Here is a 6,287-nt window from a genome sequence, read left to right as displayed (position 1 = left end):
GGGCTGGGAGGAGGAGACAGACATGCACGCGCCTCTGTCTCCTCCTCCCAGGCACCATTTTTTGGCTTCCCGCTGTCTCAGAGAGACGGGGAGGCCTGAAAATGATAGGGAGGAGATGGAAGGGGTGCGCGCCCATTCCGCCTTCTCCCTCGCCCCCCATGGCTGGCGAAATCACGCTGCGTGCCACCTGTGGCACGCGTGCCACGGGTTCGCCATAACGGGCTTAGGCACTCTGTCGGGTGTCCAAATATAGCAAATTGCTACACTGACCTCCAAATACGGTAAACACATTATGCCCCCTGCAACCTTCCCCCCTGCTCCACAGGCATAGATCGATGTGTGAGGAGACCCATTGAACACCATTTTTAACTATTATTTTTTCTCTTTTTTACATTCCTGCTTGATCGTCCCCCAAACAGCCCAGGGAGCAATGGGGGAGGAAGAGGGACTTGGGGGGGATGGAGGCTCCCTTCCCCCTTTCCCAGAGGCACTCTGGGAAGACACAGGAGAGCCTGGGAGGCAAAGGGACATTGGAGGAATAGAGGCTCCCTTTCCCTTTTCCCAGAGGCACTTTGGGAAGACACAGGAGAGCCCAGGAGGCAAAGGGACTTGGGGGAATAGAGGCTCCCTTCTCCTTTTCCCAGAGGAGAAAAGCACCTAAGCGATTGATTGGCTGTGACATCAAGTGCTTAGGAGCTTGACTGACAGCTGCATTAAAAAAAAAAGAGGTTCTGGAAGGGCAATGGGAACGGGGAATAAAAAAGTCCACTTCAAATTACAACCAAGAAAATTTCAATGGGAATGAGAACATGGGTTAAAAAAAAGCCCAAGTTCGTTTGCCCCCTTTTGTAATGGGAATGAGGGAGCACATTCGAATACAGCTCAGAAAAAAAAATCCAAGTCAGAATCGCAGCAATATAAGCTGCTTTTTTTTGCCCAGTGGGAATGGGGCCTATGACTATTCTATGACACTCTGAGGGAGAGTATTCCACTGTCAAACAGCTTTTACTGACACGAAGTTCTTCCTAATGTTGAGGTGGAATCTCTTTTCCTGTAGTTTGAATCCATTGCTCCGAGTCTAAAGGAGATTATCACACTGCTTTTTTCCTGGGCTGGGAACATGTATTATCACACAGCTTCATGCCCCGATTGTTACCATCCCATCTCCCATTACTTTAAGAACAGAAAAGACGCATTTTTTTGCTAAGGATGGGAGAATTATGGGATGGTAATGATCTGGGCACAGAGCTGTGCGATAAGACACAGTCCCAGCCTGGTTTCAGCCCGTCCCCAGATCAGGAAAAGTCAACCAGTGTGATAATCTTAGTCTCTGGAAGAGCAGAAAGCGAGTTTACTGTATCTTCAATATGACATCCTTTGAAATATTTAAACAGGGCTATGATCTTAACATTTTCTTCTCCAGGCTGAACATACCCAGCTTCCTAAATTGCTCCTCATTGGTCATGGTTTCCAGACCCTTCATCATTTTGCTCACCCTCCTATGGAAATGCTCCAGTTTGTCAACACGCTTTCTGAATTGTAGTGTCCAGAACTAGACACAATATTCCAGGTGAGGCCTGACCAAAGCAGAATAGAGTAGTACTATTACTTTCCCTCAATACACTATACTTATATTAATGCATCCTAGAAGTATGCTACAATTCTAATGATGCAGCCTAGCACTGGCTTTTTTAGCTGCATCACACTGTTCAACTTGTGGTCTACTAGGACTGCTAGATCCCTTTCACATGTAGTCTTGTTAAACCAGGTGTCCCCCATCCTAAATCTATGTGTTTCATTTTTTGTGCCTAAATGTAGTATAATTTTGTTAGTTTTGGCCCAGCTTTCTAATCTATTAAGATTATTTTGAATTTTGATCCTCTCTTCTGGGGTATTAGCTACTCATCCTACAAATTTGATAAATGTACCTTCTATTCCTTCATCAAAGTAATTGATAAAAATGCTGACTAGCACTTGGCCCAGGACAGAATCCTGCGGCACTCCATTGGTCACTTCTTTCCAAGATGAAGAGGAGTCATTGCTGAGCACCCTTTTGGTTTGGCTGGTCTACCAATTGCAAACCCACCTAACAGTTACATTGTCTGGCTCACATTCTACTAGTTTGTTTGCAAGAATATCATGGGGAACCTTGTTCAAAAGCTTTACTGAAATCAAAATATGCTATGTCCACAGCATTTCCTTCATCTGCCTTCATCTCTTTTTTTGATAAAATTACCAGGTATGCTTTGATTGTGATTTCCTGCATGGCTGGGGGTTGGACCTTGTGGTCTCTTCCAACTCTACGATTCTATGATTTTATGATTCTATGGTAATTTTATCAAAAAAAAGAGAGATAAGATTAGTCTGGATTAGACTTGTTTTTGAGAAACGAATGTTGACTTTTTGTGATTATGGCATTCCCTTCTAAATGTTCACAGTCTCTGTTTAATTATCTGCCATAGAATCTACCACTTCATCCCCAACCTTCTCAATTTGTACTGGCTAGAGCAAAAGGGATTTGTATGCGGTGGAGTGCTGTTCAGTCTGGAAGATCCATTTATGTTTGTAATTGTCCATGCACACACACTCCCCACTGGCAGCAATGGGAAGGAGGAATTAGATAACCAGCTCCAGGGCTAGTAAGCTGATAGGCCCAAGCACAGTCTTTATGAGAGAAGGGGGCCAGTAAAACCAAAGCTGGTCCCACACCCCACCTCTAGAAGTTCCAGTTTAGGGGTTTCTCCCTGCTATCACAGATAGAGGCAGATAAATCAGTCAAACAGCATTATTTCTGCAGCATGGATGCAGCATATGTGTTGTGGAACTGGGTGTCCACTTGCACACACAATTCTCCCTTATACGTTCATCCTTCTGTTCCAGATATCACAGAACGATTGCTGCTACATCATGAGGCAGGGCATTGTGCACACCCAAGAGACGCAGTTCTGACTGGTTTTCCAGAGATGTGGATCCACATAAAATTTAGCATATGTTTTACAGGTATTGCATCAAACTCGTTGGTTAATGCATGTACCCTTAGGGAAAATGCTGTGACTAAATTCCACACCTGAGTAATAGGCTTCATGTGTGTTATGCAATCCTATCATTGCTTAACTGCTCTGTGAGAGTTGCATTGGGTCTGCTTCATTTGCCTGTCATTTTATTCATTCTTTTCTTATGATTAATCAGTACTTTTGAGGTCTAAGAAAGAACTAATTAATTTAATCTAACTGAGAAGGGATAAAATTACAGAACTGGAAGGTGTACTGTAGGTCATCTAGTCCAATCTAGTAGAATAAGTTTGCAGCCGACACTGGAAGCCTCCTTTTCAAAAGTTTGTTGTTGTTAACTGCCTTTGCATCGATCTTGACCCATGGCGACCATATGGATGAGACATCTCCAGGCCCCCCTGTCCTCTATTGCTCTGCCCAACTCCTGCAAACCCATATTCATGGACTGTTTAATAAAGTCCATCCATTTAGCATGTGGCCTTCCTCTCTTTCTTCTTCCCTCCACCTTTCTTAACATCATTGTCTTTTCCAATGATCAAAAGTAATTTCATATTATTAGCAAAAGTCACATTGTTATGCCTATGCTATCCCCCAAAGTAACATGTTAGAGGTTTATAACAATTTACTTCCAAACATGTGCTTTGGAGCCACAGTTCAGAATCCTAAAGTCATGGTGGGAGCCATTTTCTACGACTGGATAGCAAGTAGGAAATGCTTTGAAGAAGCCTTGTAAATGTCCTGCTACACTACGTGAGTCAATCCACCTGCCCCCTTTAGTCGAATCATACAATGAATGTATGATAGCTGATTTTAAAAAGATAACCTATTATTGGGACACTATTTCCTCATGTTTACACTTAGTGTCTGTCACTCTTTTACAAACTTCTGCCTGTGTCCTGAGTCTTCACAGAATCAATAGTCCAAAAGATCTGGAGGCCCAACAATTTGTCTTCCAGATCATGTCCTTTGGATAGCAACCTTGTAGTCTCTGCTGGAAACTATAAGGTTGCTATCCAAAGGACATAACCTGGAAGACAAGACTACAAGGTTGTCATCCAAAGGACATAATCTGGAAGACAAACTGTTGGGCCTCCAAATCTTTTGGACTATTGACTTTGAGAAGTCGATAGTATGGCCAGTATGGCCAATGATAAAGAGATTGTGGGATTTGTTGTCCAAAGTTTCTGGGGAACCAAAGATTCTCTGTCCCTCATGGGGGCATTCTGTCTTTTTCCAGGTAGACATTGCTGAAAGTCCAATATCGAAGGCATTGGTTGCCTCAATGGTCTGGCTACTGAAGTGTATTGAGCTGCAAGTTAGGCTTGTGCCAGAAATGCCCTGCCTGCCTTACCCTACAAACTTGTTTGTATGAAGCAACAACAATTACAAGGGCAGAATGGATAGTGCTACATCTATGATCTTTCAATACAGCTCATCAAAAATATGCAAAGCACAACAATGGGTCTGGGAACAGACTCTGAACAGGTTCATGTCCTGTCAAAAAGGGGTATGGGGTTGGTTTGTGTTTTTGGGCTATGAGGCTGTGTTCTAGAAGAGTTCATTCCTGCCATTTCACCAGCATTCTCTGAAGATGCCAGCCACAGCTGCTGGTGAAATGGCAGGAATAAACTCTTCTAGAACATGGCCTCATAGTCCGAAAAACCCACAAAAAACTATGGCTGCCGGCCATGAAAGCCTTCGACTTCACATTGGCCACAGTCACTTAGTCATTCAAAGCTCATTTGAGATTTGAACCTGGGTGTCCCCTTGCCCAAATCGGACAGATTGTGACCATTGTGATGCACTCCCAGTGGGATGTTGGACATGGCTTACAAGATTAGTATACAGGATGCAATCTGTGACACAGCTGAGATGGAGCAAAACCGACTCTCATCCCTGAGACTCAGAACGATGTTACCTCAGCCAGATTGTGTCCTGACACCCTAAATTTAAGTTAGAACTAGCCATATGCTATTACCCCATGATTGCAAAACTCTCCCCTTTGAGGTAAAAATAATAATAATCATTTTTTGTATTCATTTTTTTTGCACAACACCCATTTTTGTGACAACCCCAGTGGGTGACACTGGGCATAGATTCCTCTTTGTTACTTATTTTTGACCAACCTCATTCATTGCTCAATGTAGATGTAGATTTTAGGCCCTGAAAACATTTATTTTTCCACAGCCTGATTGCTCAATGTAGATGTGCATTTTATGCACTGGGGGAAAAACCTCTTATTTCTGCATTTTATGCACTGGAGAAAGCATTTTTAAGAGCTTTTTTAAACAGTTCCATTTGTTCACCCACAAGTGGTTGGACATGTGGTCCAAAAAGCAGAAATTAGACCTCTTCATCTTCAAATGTGAGTTCACTTTTGTAGGTGGCGCGAACAGGAACCAAACATTTCCAAGGGGTCGAAGGCCAAGATACAGTATAGCCGTGTTACTCTGTACAATCAGTATGGAAAGAGATCTTGTTGCGCCTTTGAGACTCGCTGAAGGAAAGAAGTTGGCAGCATAAGCTTCCCTAGACTTCAGTCTCCTTCCTCAGAGGCATTTGGACATTTTGAACAGATGCATTTCCAAGAGGTGTGGATGGGGGGGCATAGGGAAAAAATGGGGAATCTTAGAAGATTGGGAGGAGGCCAGACTGGCTTCTCTTTGAAAAAGGAACAGTGTTGACAATCACCCACTAAGGAAATCCCTTGACTGGCTTCCTGGAATGCCTCCAAAGGGGCACGACTTCCGGGACGGAGGGGTATGCTGGGTGTTTTTGGGGCAGGAAGGTGTGTTTGGGCGGGAAGGTTAAATTCCCTGAAAATTTCCGGAAATTAGGTAAACCTGGAAATTTCCCGGAAAGGTTTTAATTGTCCTGCTTCTAGGAAATTCCCCAGAAATTGGCAACACTGAAAAGGAAGCCTGTTATTTTGGTGATGCACCTCCTGTTCCAGCAGAGGGCAGAGTCCCTTCCCCACAGCTGACTGAGGCTGCAGGGGGGGAAATTACAGTATGTGTGGATGGATAGATAGATAGATACCCCCCCACACACACACACATATAATTGCTCGATGTAGATGTGCATTTTAGGCACTGGAAAGGCTTATTTTTATACGCACACGGGTACTATTTATATTATTTTTTAAATATATATATATAAACACACAACACACACACATACACACAGTATATATATATATATATCTCAAATTGCTTAATGCCAATGGGCTTTTCGGGGGCACGGAAAAGGGTTTTTTTTCGAACAACCACTTTGTAA

This window comes from Sceloporus undulatus, chromosome 2 (genome assembly GCF_019175285.1).
Source record: "Sceloporus undulatus isolate JIND9_A2432 ecotype Alabama chromosome 2, SceUnd_v1.1, whole genome shotgun sequence".
Taxonomy (NCBI): domain Eukaryota; kingdom Metazoa; phylum Chordata; class Lepidosauria; order Squamata; family Phrynosomatidae; genus Sceloporus; species Sceloporus undulatus.
The sequence above is the reverse complement of the archived record's forward strand: the minus strand, read 5'-3'. Positions refer to the sequence as shown.